This window comes from Antechinus flavipes, chromosome 5 (assembly GCF_016432865.1).
Source record: "Antechinus flavipes isolate AdamAnt ecotype Samford, QLD, Australia chromosome 5, AdamAnt_v2, whole genome shotgun sequence".
Taxonomy (NCBI): domain Eukaryota; kingdom Metazoa; phylum Chordata; class Mammalia; order Dasyuromorphia; family Dasyuridae; genus Antechinus; species Antechinus flavipes.
The window spans coordinates 104,670,881-104,687,685 of NC_067402.1; the positions used below are offsets into that span (position 1 = coordinate 104,670,881).

The 16,805-nt window shown below is 32.3% G+C and overlaps 1 pseudogene; it reads right to left on the reverse strand.

The window, feature by feature from the left end:
- Nucleotides 1-3,223: 3,223 nt before the first annotated feature.
- The window catches only part of LOC127538607 (ribonucleoside-diphosphate reductase subunit M2-like), an 83,808-nt pseudogene continuing 70,226 nt past the window's right edge, over nucleotides 3,224-16,805 (reverse strand).

The following is a 16,805-nucleotide window of genomic DNA, read 5'->3' on the forward strand; positions in this document are numbered from 1 at the left end:
TAATAAATTGGCTAAATTGAATGGGATTTAGAACATCATTCTATTCATACAAACTATTTATGAACAATTTTTTTTCAGGAACATATCTATTTCATAAAGTGATAATTAAGATAATCAGTTTATTAATTCCTTGCCCTAGTATTGTTCCATCTTATATCCTCAAGTTTCTTTTGCTTTATTTCTCTTTGGTACACATGATTTTGATCTCTTTCATAAATCAATCAACAAACATGGATCAAACACCTTGCATGTGCTTAGCCAGGTACCATACTAGGAACTGCAGATTCAAATATAATGAAATAAAACAATTCCTATCCTCGAGAATTTAAAATTTTCATCTAACTGGGGACACACTTGTATCATCTTTCCCATCAGAATATAAACATTTCATCCTTTTATACTCTCTTACAATTGCTCATTTATATTTTACTTCATTATGTTTCTCTTTGCTCCTATAATATATCAAAGTTCCTACTCAGCTCTGGTCTTTTCATTAGTAATTTTTGGAAGTCCTCTATTTCATTAAAGATCCATTTCTAACACCTTCCCACTCCCCACCTCCTACTCTTCTACTTGTCATAATACTAGATTTAGTTTTCTGGTTGTTATTCTTGGTTATAAGACTAAGTCTTTTGAAATTTAATATATCATATGCCAAGCTTTCTTATCCTTCATAGTGTTAGCTAGCTGCCAAACCTTGTGTAATTCTAACCATGTCTCCTCTATTCTTGAATTCTCTCTTTTTGGATCTTTTTAGCTTCTTCTCTTTGACCCAGAAGCACTGGCTTTTGCCTGTGATGTTCTTGAATTTTTGTTTTGTAGTTGTTTTCAGGGGGTGAATTAGATTTTCCTATTTTCACTTTGTCATCTGATACTAATAGTTCCAGACAGCTTTCTTTCATAATTTAGTTTGTTAATATTAAAAAAAAAAAGGCTTAAAATTTATGCAAAGTGCAAGCATAAAACTTTAAATTATTTTTAAAATGAATTTTAAAAATCTCTTTTGGAGTAATCAGGGAGGTTGCCATTTTCTAATTTGGATGGATTAAATTTAGCATTTAATCTTATTAAACCAGCTTAAAGGATCACCCCATTTTAAATCCAAAAAGGCTAAGACATTAAAGCTACAGAAAGTCATCTAAATTCTGATTTTAAAAAGTGACAAATGGTAATTTTAGAGAACTGGTGATAAAACATACTACTTACCTGTAAAAGAGAAATAAAGGATTCAGGGTATCAGTTGAGATATGTTTTTCTGAACAAGGTCAGTGGGAGAATTTTTTTAGTTTGCCTACACATATTTGTTACAAATTTTGTTATTTTTTTAATTGGAGGGAGAAAAAATAAAATTTTGCTAATTAAAAAAGAAAGTTATCTGAGATATCTTCTTATGAAAGCATTCGATTTTTATTAATTTTCACAGTCAAATGAAAAAAGGCAGAAATAGTAAATGTATCCTTTTCAGATCATGATGTAATAAAAATTACATTCAATAAAAAGCCAGGGAAAGATAGACTAAAAGCTAATTGGAAATTAAATAATCTAATCCTAAATGGATCAGACAACAAATCATAGAAACAATCTATAATTTCATCCAAATGATGAGATAACATACCAAAATTTAGGAGATGCTTATATCTAAATGCTTACATGAATAAAATAGAGAAAGAGGAAATCGATAAATTGGGCATGCAACTAAAAAAGCTAGAAAAACAACAAATTAAAACTTTCCAATTAAATATCAAATTAGAAATTCTGAAAATCAAAGGAGAGATTAATAAAATTAAAAATAAAAAGCTATTGAATTAATAAACAAAACTGAGAATTGGTTTTATGGGAAAAAACCAACAAAATAGATAACCGTTCAATTAATTTGATTAAACAAAATAAAAACCCCCAAATTTCTAGCATCAAAAATGAAAAGGATGAACTTACCACCAATGAAAAATAAATTAAAACAATAATTAGGAGTTATTTTGTCTAATTGTATGCCAACAAATCTGATGACCTAATTGAAATGGATGAATATTTGCAAATATATAAATTATCCAGTATAACAGAAAAGGAAATAAAATATTTAACCCCATTTTAGAAAAAAAATTGAATTCCCTAAGAAAAAATTTCCAGGGTCAGATGAATTTATTAGTGAATTCTATAAAATATTTAAAGAAGAATTAATTTTAATACTATATAAACTATCTGGGAAAATAGGGGAAGAAGGAATCCTGCCAAATTTCTTTTATGACACAAATATGGTGCTGATGCCTAAATTAGAAAGCACCACCACAGAGAAAGAAAATTATAGACCAATGTCCCTAATGAATATTTATGCAAAAAAATTAAATAAAATATTAGCAAAGAGATTACAACAACATATCAGCAAGATAATATACTATGATATTGATACTAGGAATTCAGGACTAATTCAATGTAAGGTAAACTATTAATATGATTGACTACATCAATAACAAAACTGACAGAAATCATATGATAATCTCAATAGATGCAGAAAAAGTCATTCACAAAATATAGCACCTATTCCTATTAAAAACACTAGAGAACATATGAATAAAGGGAGTTTTTTTTTTTTAATGATAAACAACATCTATCTAAAACCATCAGCAAGCATTATATATAAATGAGAATAAGCTAGAAGTATTTGGAATAAAATCATGGGTGAAACAAGGATGCCTATTATTCCCACTATTATTCAGGATGGTACTGGATATATTATAAAATCCTGGTAGCTTATGTCCCACATACCATCAAATCCTAAGTAGTGTTACTTTCAACATAAAACAAAATTTTCCTAAAGTAGCTACATAACTGTCTCAAATATTTAAAAGATATTTCACTGTGTATCTCTAAGAGAATCTCAGTGGGATTTACAAGGCAGTAGAAGGGACAAAAAGAGAAAGAAGAGTGATACTGGGAACAATTTTGGAGATGTAAAAACATAGGTAAAATTTATTTAAAAAATTTTTTTTTCTGATTTCACATGTTTAGTTTACATCATATTGCTTGCCTTCTCAGTGGATGAGAGAAAGGGGAAAAGGAGAGAATTTCGAACTCAAAATTTTTTTTAAAAGTAGTTGAATCAAATAATCAAAATTTTAAAAATTTAAATGCTAAAAACAAAAACAAATGACCAAGGAAGTAACATAAGTATTTTTTCTGGTTAAGGAAAAACAAACCCAGTTAAATAATAACATCTTCAGTTCATCTAGAAGTCCTCATCTAAAGTAAAAGAATCTTCAGCTAGATTTGACAAATCCCTCTCATCCTCTGATATCTCCTACTCTCTTCTCAAAGAAATTAATTTGCCCTTCTAATGTGATATTCTCCATATAATCAAATGAATTTTCTACTTTAAAGATTTTGCTAAATAGATAACTAGAAATAAAGAAACCCATTGATTGGGAAATAGCTAAGCAAATTGTGGCACATTGAGGTAATTACTATGCTATATAGAAATGATGAACATGATAAACACAAAGAAACATGGAAAAACTTACATGAACTGATAGAATAAATAAGCAGAACTAAGAAAAGTATATACAAAATGACATCAACAATGTATATGAAAACAACTACAAAATAAAATTAATCTTGCAAAATTATAGCGGTAAGCATGACCTTAAAGAAGATTTATAAAAAGACACTCACACCTCACTCCTCTGCCAAGGAAGGAGATTCACAAGTGAAGGAAATTGCATATGTTTTCAGACTTTTCAATGTGTTAGTTTTGCTTATTTTATTCTCTTATTTCCCCCTCTTTTTTGTTTTGTTTTTCTTAAAAAAAAATCCTTATATGAGATAACTCTCTGGGAGGGGAAGAAAAAAGGATTCTGTGAAAAATTCAGAAATATAAAAACAAAAGATATCAATAAAGTTTATTTTTTTAAAATCTTGCAAAAGATCAGTTAGTTTCAACATATCTTTCTGCTACAAAATAATATACTGTGTCATTAAAATGCAATTCATTCTGATCAACATAGTCAAAGTTACAATTAGAAACTCCTGTTCTAACAGCACTGATGATTATTCATTTTATTTTTTCCTCTGAAGGTTTACTTACTAATTGTTTGAACACTGAGCAGGTAGTCACAGTATAACCTCTCATCTCTACTAATAAGTTCCACTAATAAGGAAAAAGCTGATCCAAGCATTAAATCTTTCTTGAACCAGAATATTGATGCAAAAGAATCAGAAAAAATTCCTTCAACAGCTGCAAAGGCTACTACACATTCACCATATGTTGCTTCTTTGTCCCCAATCCAGCACAGTCCAGCTTTCTTTTTAACATAAGGTAGTGTGTTTCAATGCCATTGAAGAGAAATTCCATTTCCTTTGAGTCTTTAATATGAATGTCAATAAGGAGATTGTATATTTCAGAATGTGTTTTCCATAGTAATTTGGAAGACATAGAAGCAGCAGGCTTATGTTATCTGGATTTGTTGGTTCATTGCTGCCCCAAGTTTGCATTTTCTTCACCATCACATGCTGCAAAGAAGGCCAATACATGAAATATAAAATATTTTCCCTTAAGATTCAGAACTTCCCTGTACTGAATATCCTTCTACAAATCCCCAGCTATGTCGAAGGAGCCTTGTGTTTTTTTTTTTTTTAATTTGTCAAATATAGTAGTGCTAAATGAGGAAGATGACGCAGTAGTTAGGATTCTCCTTCAGGAAGGTTCCATTTTCCAAACTGGTGAAGCCTGACCAAGTCACTACTTTGGCTTTTACCAGCTCTGAGAATCCCTAAAATTGTTTGCACTGTTTTAATGATGCTGGCTGCAGTGAGATTAAGGGAAGAGAATAGCACTCTTTTAGTCTATGAACTTGATCCCCAGGATGGAAGGCAAAGCTTTTTGAGAAGAGCAAGAATGATTCAGGTATGTGAGGTAAGAATAGGTACAAAAGAAGCGGGCTGGGCAAACCAAAGGAGAGGTAAACTAAGAGACAAATCCAAGCTGAAGAGTCTAAAATACTTTCACAAATTCTCTAAATATGATATCTATGCTCTTTCTCTCTCTCTCTTTCTTTCTGGTTGTGGCTTTCAAAAAATCAAATACATTTTAAAAAAAATTATAACTTTTTATTGACAGAACATATGCCTGGGTAATTTTTTTTTTTACAATATTATCCCTTACACTCACTTCTGTTAAGACTTTTCCCTTCCTTCCCTCCACCCCGTCCTCTAGATAGCAAGCAATCTTATACATGTTAAATATGTTATAGTATATCCTTGATACAATATATGTGTGCAGAACCGAACAGTTCTCTTGTTGCACAGGAAGAATTGGAAAATCGAATAATTTTAAAATTATAGCTCCTTAATCTGATTTCCAAGGCAGTTTAAAAAAAATGAGGTATCCATTTTCTTCCATTTTTCTAGTCTTTTGGTTTTATTTTTAATATTTCATGTTGTCTTAGTCTTTAATCCATTTGGTTCAATCTAATTTTCATGGAGTCTATTACTTGAGAAAGGTTTTACATCTCTTGTACTATGATGTTAATTCTAAGTCTTTACTCCAAAGTTTTCATTATTATCTAATTCTTTTCTCTAGGGCTTTTAAAAAATCTATAATATAATTTTAAACTCTTTAAAAAAACCTCATATGACTCTTTTTCTTCCAAGAATTCTAGTTGTCCTTCTAAACTGTGTTTCACTTTGTAGATAGTTTGGATTTATTCTCTTCTGGATTTATGTCCTGGGCATCCCTAGGATTGTAGTGATTATTGTAGGATCTTTTAAAAATTATTCATTTTTCCAATCTCTGAGCTTCTCAAAATAGAACTTTGTTTTAAGCCCAGTATCAATTCATTTCTAGGGAAAATGACAGGGCATTGTTTGATCCCGATTTGTATTCCTGGGGTCCTGCTGCTTTTGTCTCCAACTAGGGAATGTTCTGTTTTTCAAAGATGTCAGGAGTGGAAATATGCAAATTTGCAGTGCTTTTTAAGTGCTCTGATCTAAGGTCAAGTCTGATTGCTGTCCATCTTTATAAGCTCTTAATCCTGTTTTGCTTTTGGGTCTGAGTGCCATAATTAGAGAATCTCTGGTTAAAACTCCTATAAACTGCTATTGAGGTAGCCTCCTCCTCTATGAGGAAAGCTAATCTTCCTCAGTTCAAAGCTGACCTCAGACACTTATCAGCTGTGTGACCCTGAACAAGTCACTTAACTCTGTTTGTCTCAGTTTCCATATATATAAAATGAGCTGGAGAAGGAAATGACGAACTGTTCTAGTATCTTTGTCAAGAAAACCCCAAATGGGGTTATGAAGTGTCAGAAATAACTGAAAAACAACAACAAAAAACCTTCTAATGGCACTAGCCCTTAAGTGTTAGTTGGAAGATACTATTGGTGCAAAGTGATATAAAGGCCTCTCTCCCTTTCTCATTCATTCTGTCCTTTTTCACTTTGGTCTCATCTCCTTGCCCTAGGTTTGTGGACTGGAACTATGATTTTGCTCCTAGGTTAAAGTACATGACCTACTGTTCATTTCTATTCCTATTCTTTACTCAGTATGCAATCTTAGGCTATCTACTGTTTGTTTTTTTGTTCTTACTCTGTGCTCAGTATACAACTTTAGGTTACCTAGTATTTGTTTCTGTTCCTACACTTTTGCTAAGTATACAACTCTAGGCTACCTATTGTTTTTATTGCTATTATTTACTCATAAAAGTATATTTGGACAAATGCAAAAGAGATGTATGAAAATTCACTGAAGAAAAGAATAAAAAGTAGAATTTGACAAATGGGGAAGGAGAATCAAAAACTCATTGAAGAAAATAATTTTTTAAAAATCAGAGTGGGACAACTGGAGACTAATGATTCCATGAGACATCAAGAAACAATCAAACAGTGTGATAGTAACAATATCAAAAGTCAAATTAATAGTTTATTATTTGAAAAAATTATGTGAGATCAACACTGTCAACAAATTAATAATCTATTATTTATAAAGAAAGTATGTGCTATCAATATTATCAAGAAGCAATCAAAAAATTAAATAAAATAGAATGTGAAATATCTCATTGGAAAAATAATTGATCTAGAAAATAGATTGAGGAGAGGTAATTTAAAAATTATTACACAAACTAAAAGCCCCAGATCAAAAAAAAAAAAAAAAGCATAGACATCATCTTTCAATAAATTATCAAGGAAAATTGCCTCAATTTCCTAGAATGAAAGCATAAAGCAGAAATTAAAAGAATTCACCAATCACTTTCTGGAAAAGATCCCAAAATAAAAACTCTCAAGAGTGTTATAACTGAAGTCCAGAGCTCCCAGGTCTAGGAGAAATTATTGAAAGCAGCAATAAAGAAATAATTCAAATATTTTAGTGCCACAGTCCAGATAACACAAGAATTAGCAGTATCCATACTAAAGTATTGAAAAGCTTAGAATATGCCATACTGAAGGGCAGATGAACTAGCATTACAATCAAGAATCAACTAAGTTAAGCTGAGTATAATGGTCAGAGAGGGGAGAATGCAGGAGATAGATATTAAATGAACTAGAGTACTTTCAGGCATTACTGATGAAAAGAACACAGCTGAAGAGAAAATTTGACTTTCAGATATGTCTCATGAAAAGGTAAACAGGAAAGAGAAATCATAAGGAATTCAATGAGATTAAACTCTTTATATTCCTACATGGGAAGATGATAATTATAATTCCTAAGAACATTATTGGGGCAGTTAGCAGGAATATATGTAGACAGAGGGCACAGGTATGAATTGACTATTATCGAATGATATCTAAAAAAACAAAATTGAGGGTTAAGAAAGAGGAATGTATTTGGAGAAGGGGGAAGGGAGAGGTCAATTGGGGTAAATTATCTCAAAAGAGGCTTAAAAGAGTTTTTAGGCCAAACCTTACTTATTCTTATCAAAACTGGCTCAAAGAAAGAACAACATACACATTGAGTTTGGTTATAAAAATCTATTTTGCCCTACTGGAAAGTAAGAGAAGAAAAGGATAAGAGAAGTGGAGAGAAAGCAATAATAGAGAGGGCAAGTTGGAGGAGGGGGTAGCCAAAGACAAAACACATGAGGAGGGATAGGGTGAAAGAAGAAAGAAAAGGTTAAACAAGAAAAACTGGATAGAGTAGAATACATTGTAATTATAACTGTAAAAAAAAAAAAATTACAGTAAGCTTTCCTTGATAAAGACCTCATTTCTGAAATAGACAATTGAGTTAAATTTTTAAGAATTCAAATCATTCTCCAATTGATATATGGTCAAAAGATTTTTTACAATTTTCAAATGAAGAAATCAAGGCATCTATAATAATTTGAAAAAATGTTTAAACTCACTATTGATTAGAGAAATGCAAATTAAAACAATTTTGAGTTATCACCTCAGATTGACTAATATGACAGAAAACCTAAAATGAAAAAAATTGGAAACTAAAACACTCTTTGTGTAGTTGTATAGGGATTCAACCATTCTCAAGAACATTTTGGAACTATGCCCATGGGAGTACACAACCACACATGCCTTTTGATCCAGCAAAAATGCCAGCACATGTAATTCCCAACAAGAGGAAAAAACATAAAGGAAAAGAACCTGTATCTACAAAAATATTTTTAGCAAGTCTTTTTCTGGTGGCAAAGAACTGGGAATTGATGCATTGCCTACCAATTGGGAAATGACTGAATAAGTTATGGTTATGATGGAATATTAATGAGCTAGTGCTGATGGACAGAACACTTTTAGAAAAACCTTGAATGAACTATGCAAAGAGAAGAGAATAATAAAAGCAATATTAAACAATGTTCAGCTGTGAATGGCTTAGCTATTCTCAGCAAAGCACTGATTCAAGACAATTCTAAAGGATTTATGATAAAAAATAGTGTCCTCTTCCTTTTTTTTTTTTAATTAAAACTTTTCATTTTCAAAACATATGCAGGGATAATTTTTCAACATTGACCCTTGCATAACCTTGTGTTCCAAATTTTCCTCTTCTTCCCCCCCACCTTCTCCTCTAGATGGCAAGCAATCCAATATGTGTTATACATGTTAAAGTATATGATAAATCTAAAATATATAAACATATTTATACAATTATCTTGCTGCACAGGAAAAATCAGATCTATAAGGAAAGAAAACGAGTAAGAAAACAAAATGTAAGTGAACAACAACAACAAAAAAGAGAATTATATTGTTTTTCTAGTTTTAATTTTTTATTACATTTTATTTATTTTTTATTGAAGCTTTTTATTTACAAAACATATGCATGGGCAGTTTTTCAACACTGACCCTTGCAAAACTTTCTGTTCCAAATTTTTACCTCATTCCCCCATCCTCTCCTCTAGATGGCGGGTAGTCCAATACATGTTAGATATGTTAAAATATATGTTAAATCCTTTATATGGATACATATTTATATAGTTATCTTGCTGCACAAGAAAAATCAGATCTAGAAAGAAAAAAAAAACCTGAGAAGAAAAACAAAATGCAAGCTAACATCAATAGAAAGCATGAAAATGCTATGTTGTGGTCCAAATTCAATTCCCACAGGCTTTTCTCTGGGTGTATATGGCTCTCTTCATCCCTGAACAATTGGAAATGGTTTGAATCATCTCATTGTTGAAGAGAGCCATGTCCATTAGAATTGATCATCACATAATCTTGTTGCTATGTATAATGATCTCCTGGTTCTGCTCACTTCACTTAGCATCAGTTCATGTAAATCTCTTCAGGCCTTTCTGAAACCATCCTGTTGGTTGTTTCTTATAGAACCATAATATTCCATAGCATTCATAAACCATAACTTATTCAGCCATTCTCCAACTGATGGGCATTCACTCAGTTTCCATTTTCTTGCCATTACAAAAAGGTCTGCCACAAACATTTTTGCATAGGTGGATCCCTTTGCCTCTTTTAAGATCTCTTTGACATATAAGCCTGATAAGGTGTGTGAATGAACGCTATTCCTTTTACTTGGAGGCACAGATTCGAAAGCTGAAAGAATTCACTAACCCCAGAAGCTGTGACAAAAAGTAGGGTTTTATTTTATTTATTTATTTTTTTTACTAATGAGCATATTTTTCTAAATGGAGAAAATCTGTAAAGAAAAGGTTTGCTGAAGACCTATTTTATGGGTAAATCCAGGATTTCTCTATGGAATGTAAAATTTTTCCTGAGGATGTGATTTCAATAGTTTGAGTTGCCTTTGAATGGTTTTCCTTATCTCACTCTGAAAGGATGTGAAAGCATTTGGAGCCTGGATTTTTTATTATTATTATTATTTTTTTTTTGCAGATCAAAGGGGACATGGTTTTTGTTATTTTACATAATTTTACAGAGTTCATTCAGGTAATACAGAGTTCACTCACATCAAACCAGTAGTAGTACTGCTGGGTCAAAGAGTATATGCAGTTTGATAACTTTTTGAGTATGATTTCAGATTGCTCTCAGAATGATTGGATTTGTTCACAGTTCCACCCAGAGAATGTTATGTTGTGATTCACACTCGGTTTCCACTGTTCTCTTTCTGGGTGTAGTTGCTTCTCTTCATCACAAGATCATTGGAACTGGCCTCAATTGTTGGAAAGAATCACATTCATCAGAATTGATCATTGTATAATATTGCTGTTGCCATGTACAATAATCTCCTGGTTCTGCTCATTTCACTCAGCATCATTTCATGTAAGTCTCTCCAGGCCTTTCTGAAATCATCCTCTTGATCATTTCTTATAGAACAATAATATTCCAAAACATTCATATACCATAACTTATTCAGTCATTCTCCAACTGATGGGCATCCATTTAGTTTCTAGTTTAATAGAGTCCTCTTCCAGATAAAAAATTAATGGGGTCTAAATAAAGATCAAAGCATATTAAAAAAAAAAAAAACAACTTACTTTTCTTAGATTTGTTTGCTTTTTGATCTGTGCATAAATATAACTTATATCAAATTGCTTTCTGTTTATGATCCTGGATGAAAAAAAAAAGGATATTTAATGAACTCAAAGATTTTCAGCTTTTTATGACAAAATCTCCAGAACTTATGGGAAATTTAGATATATAATATCCGGGAGAAATATAGGATAAGCATTAAAGAATAATTATAAGGGAGTCAATAAGGTCAAATTATTTCAATGTGGAAATATTAGCAATCTCTTATTATCTTTTTTTAAATTATGAAATTAAAAAATGGTATGGGTTGAGCTGAATTTGATGGGATGATTCTTAAAAATGTATAGGATAAAAAGGAGTAATTATTTCACACAAATGAAGCATGAAAGGAAAAACTGATACAAAATAAATTCTTGAAGAAGGAAATTGAAGAGTTCTGGAACTTACTCTCATTGGGAATGGCTAAAAGAGGAGTATATATTTAGAAAAGTTTAAAAGTCCTCTAAGTTCCGAAGGAAATAAAAGGGTAAAGGGATAAGGTGGGGAGAGATTCAAGGAGTAAATATGTTAAGGAATAGGAAGGCAAGGAAAAATAGAAACAAGTAAAATACACAATAAGTAATTGTGGCTTAGATCATGAATGGGATAACTTTACTTATAAAATAGAAATGAATAGCAGATTAAAAATTTCAATTCAACAATGTGTTGCTTTGAGTAAACATTAAAAAATGAGAGATACACACAAAGATAAAATAAAGGCCAGAAGAAGAATTTCATATGTAAAACAAAAAAGAAACAAACAAAATACACAGGAATCGTAATCATGACCTCAGACATAGTTAAATTTAAAATAGACTTAAAGTACATTGTGTTAGCAATATCATTCAATATTGTTTAGACAATTTAAAATACCTAGACAATATAAAATATCTGGGTGTATACCTGACAAAACAGGCACAGAAACATAAGCAGCATAAAGCATTTTTTATACAAACCCAAATCTAAAAAAAAAAATGAAGTTTTATTGTTTATGTGTAGATAAAACCATCATAATTTTTTAAATGACAATTTTACCTAAACTTTTTATTCAATGTCATCTCAATTGAATTGCTTAAAAACTATATTACTGTTAGAAAAATAATAACAAAGTTTATATGGACGAAAAAATGGTGAAGAACTTCAAAGATATAAAGGAAGTAGAATCAGCAATATCAGATCTTAAACTATAAGATAAGAGCATTGTTGAAATATAAAAAAGGATAATTTAAGTTATTTTGAATTAAATTTTTTTTTTGTTAAAATAAAACTGATGTAGCCAAGAATAGAAGGAATGAAGAAAATTGGGGAAAAAATTTTCATAGACAGCCTTTCATAGAAGATATGATTGTATTGGAATATTACTGTAGTGTAGGAAATGAAGAGTTGGTTGATTTATAAAAACATGGAAAGACTTGTACTTATGAAGGAAGATGCATCCATCTTCAGAAAAAGATGATAGAAGGAAGTAAGCATAGTATAATGTACTTATTATACACACATGAGTATATATGTGTATATTTATAGATATCTATGTATATGTGTATATCTTTGCTAAATTATAGTTTTCTTTAGGGTGGTGGGGGGTGAGAGGAGGAAAAAATAAAGTAAAAATACACAGCAAAGAACAAAAAACAATCTACAAAGAAGCAAAAAAAAAAAAAAAACTTGGCCAGTTTTGAAAAGTGTAGTATTGAAGAAGAGACCCCCAAACCTAAAAATCCTTGATGGAGAAAAATTTCCTTCAATTCTGCCTCAGTGAGGGATCCTGCCCCTGGAGGAAAACAAACAAGATAGTTTCTTTCTATTATGTAGCAAAAAGAATTCCGATCTTATTGAATTGAAGAAATGTATTGAATTCCAACTCAAGCTGAAACCCAGTGAGTAGATAAGCCAATTTGGGACTCCACCCATGAGTTCCCTTTAGCTTGTAGCCAAAGCTCCTATTACAAAAGAGCCAAACTAAAATCCTCTCTTTGCAGAGGTTCCAAACATGCCAGCTATGCCGTGATAGGCTATGCCATGGCATGCCATGCCAAGGAGGCCTCTGCACACTGGAATATTCTTTTCCAGTGCCACCCTCTCTTTACCCTCACCTATTTCCCTAACCTTATTTCCCAATCACTATAATTAAACCTCTTTTATCAGTCTAGGTTTTGGGGTCTGTAAATTCCTTTACTGAGAATCTCTGTGCCACCAGAAGGGGTCCCCAAAACTCCCCACCCAAACCCCAAGGGTGTGTAGGGAAGCCAAACCTCTCCATTTGGTTCCCTGAACCCCAAACCTGCCACAGACCTTATCATTTAACTCCCTGACCACCAGAAATCCTAATCTTATTTTGGTTCCATAAATCTAGACCTTATCATTTGGTTCCTTACTAAAGGGAATCCCAAAATCTAAACCTCATAAGTAATTATTACATAGATTTTCTGGAAATAGAAATTTATTGTTTTATATTGAATCTTCTCTTAAGTTATGCTGTGCGCATGGTAACTCCCTCCCCCACTTTTTATCATTTTGTATTTAAGTTTAAAATAAAAATAATTACAAGAAAACAAATTGATTGCTTCCTGGAATGAGTAGCAGGAAAAGAGAAAACTTGGAACCCAAAGTTTTCAAAAATGAATGTTAAAAATTGTTTTTACATGCAATTTGAAAAAATAAAGGGAAAAAAAAGACTTAATCAGGCTTCTGATTAATTCAATAACCAACCAGGACCCCAGAGAATCAGTATTGTCTTTTGATACTCACCTCCAGAAAGAAGAGAATTAACCTCAAGGTGTACTATCATACTTATATTTTGAAAAAACAAATGGCAAATGTGTAGATTTGTTTTTCTTGAATATGCATTTTTTAAAAATACAGGGGTTTTAGCTTTTTTCTAGATTTTAGAGATTGGACTTGGGAAGGAGAGGGGAGTTAGCAATTCTGTTGCCAAAAAACTAAGAAAAAACAGAGGTGATGAAATATTTCAATAATGCATTGAAGAGGACAGAAGGAAATTTAAAGGAAACAAAGAGGACAAGTTTTTTTTTTTTTTTGTTTTTTTTTTTTAACAAACTATCCATCTATAGATTTATGACTTCATATATTATCCCTCTTTTCTGTTCTGTTTTGTATGTGGAAATGTGAGTTTAGGGGAATTATTAATTATGTTAAGAATAAAACATTTAAAAAAGAAATAGAGTTTTTGAAGAGGGGGTGAATGGAACTGTAGAAATAGTGGGATTTTGTTTTGGATATACTGAGTTTACAGTATTTCTATTACATTCATCCCAATGGAGACCCCGCTGGAACTAACTAGTTGGGCAACACAGCTCCTTCTCTTCTCTGCTTTCTCTTTCTTTTCTCTTTTCCTTTCCTTTGCTTTCTTTTTCTTTTCTTTTTTTTCTTCTTTCCTTTCCCTTCTTTCTGTCCACCCAGCATATCTTATCCTTATTATTATAAGGGGCTCTTATAGCATGTAGGTGCTCTGCCCGTAAATTTTGATCACTGAAACCTTGAAAGAGATCTTAGAGTTTATGCGCTAGGACCATACCTTAAACCAAATCACTCTCATTCTCATTGATTAACCAATAATAAATAAATCCCAGGTCAAGGTCCACCTTGGTCACTGGGCCCTGATTTTCCTCAGAGTGGATAGAAATAACAATTGTTTTTGTTTGGGTCAGAAACCCTGAGGTCTTTTCCTCCCAGATTGATAGATATAAATAAATATATATATTTATATACATATATGTATTCATAAATATTTGGATTAGGTAAAAGAGGCCTTTTCTCATTCACTTCTTACTTAACTTTAATCACTGATTAAATGTTGCCTTAGTCTATAATGCCAGAGAAATTGAGGCAAGATAGAGATTAGAGAGTATTTACTAATTTATTAAATGGAAGAGATTTACTGGGACCAAATTGATCCATGGTTTGGTCCCAGGACTGAATGAGACTATTGTCTCCAAGAATCTAGCAAATAATGTGAGTTTCTCAATAACCTATATACACATGGCTCAGACCCAGGGGGTAGACTGAGGCAGGGGTGGAGTCAGGGTACTGAGAACAGAATGGGACTCTGACAGGGTGGGGTGAGCCTCCGGAGATGGGATGACATAATAGGGGTAGGAACCCCAGAGATGGGGAGAGATATCTTGATAATAGGGTATCTGAAATTTCCATAGCTTGGGATGGGGAGAGGCATTTTTATCCTCATCAAATATTCTGATAAAGAGGGGGGGAGGTTTTGTAGGACTAGAACCGAGAAGCAAGGAAACTGAGTCAGGCCTGGGTCAGGATAATTAGGGAGACTGATTCAGACAATAAAAGAGAACTGTGGCATAACAAGTCAAACTAAGACCTGTTAAAGACCTTAGTTAAAAGGGCCAAGGTTTATACTGTATTTATACTGTATCTCAAATCATCCTGATCTGTATCTGGCCACTGGACCCAGATGCCTTTGGAGGGGAATGTCCAGCCCTCCCCCACTTAAATTCATTTCATTTCCATGTCATGGCATCATCTCCCCAATGTCACGTTCTTCTTTGAGAACAAAGGAAAAACAACAGACCAAAATGTCAATAGACAACTGGTCTTTCAAGACAGATGTTCAGGGGAGAGACTGGAATTTGATATGTAGAACTGTGAGTCATATGTATAGAGATGATAATTAAACAATTGGGAACAGAAGAGGTCACCAGGATAGAAAGGAGAGAGAGAAGAAAGAATATTCTATCAATCTTGCAGAACTCCCACAGATAGGAGAATTGACAAGGATGATGAGCCACAAAAATCTATGGAGAAGAAGCTGTTAAGAGGAGAAATGGTGACAAAAACTTGATAAGGAGGGAATATCCATAGTTAAGAGAAATTAGCAGGGTCAAATGCAGCAGCTAGTAGAGAAGTTTTATGATGTAAGCAAATGTCATCAATGGCAATTAAAAAGTATCTTGTTAACTTTGAAGAGGGCAATTTGTTAAGTGATGAGGTCTGAAACCAGAAAGTTGAGAATTGGAAATGGTGAGAGATGAGTGAAAAGCAAATATTAAAGACAATGAATATAAACAGTTTTTTTCCCCTAAGGTTTTATCTGGGAATGGAATAAGACAAAATAACAACTTTAGAGGACTGAAAAACTTAAAAGTTTTAGTTTTTTAGTTTTTTTAGTTTTTTGAAAGGACAGAGAATAGTTGGACATATTTGAAGAAAATAGTAAAGGAATTTGTAAGTAGAAAAGCAATAAAGATTAGAGAGAGATTATGATTGAGGTTAGATGATTGAGGAAAGATGAGAAGAGGATCAAGGGTGATATGTAGAACCTTTGCAAAGAGAAAGATTACTTCATTTTCAGAGACAAAAGCAAGGAGGAGAAAATGGGGGCCAATTTCAAGATGTTTAGAGATAAAGAGAAGGGGCAAAGAGAAAGCTCTTGGGGAATGGTATCAACTTTCTCAATAAGGTTAAGTAGCTTGGTTCTTACCTGATGGAAATGTAGGGTGAGAAGTTGTGGGAGGCTTGAGGAGGAAAAAAAAAGATTTGGAAAAGATTCTGTGGGTACTGAGGTAGGGAAACAATTAAAAGGAATAAAAGGATTTCATTGTTTCATTGAAAGCTCAATTGAAACTGGATAACACTAATTTATAATGTACCCAGTAAGCATGGGTATATCTGATTATCCCAATTCCACAGGTAACCAATTGCTCATGGGAATGAAAGTGACTATTTGATTAGTGTTATAAGGAAATAAAGCTCTAAGAATATCACTTTTTAACATAGGTTTCCTATTCTGCCTTTTAGAACATAATGAGAGTACTCCAAAGCTAGATGTCTCAAATTAAATAGTACTTGAGAGGCAAGGCTAAGAGGATATAAATATGTTGTGTATAAGGATAGGGACTGGAC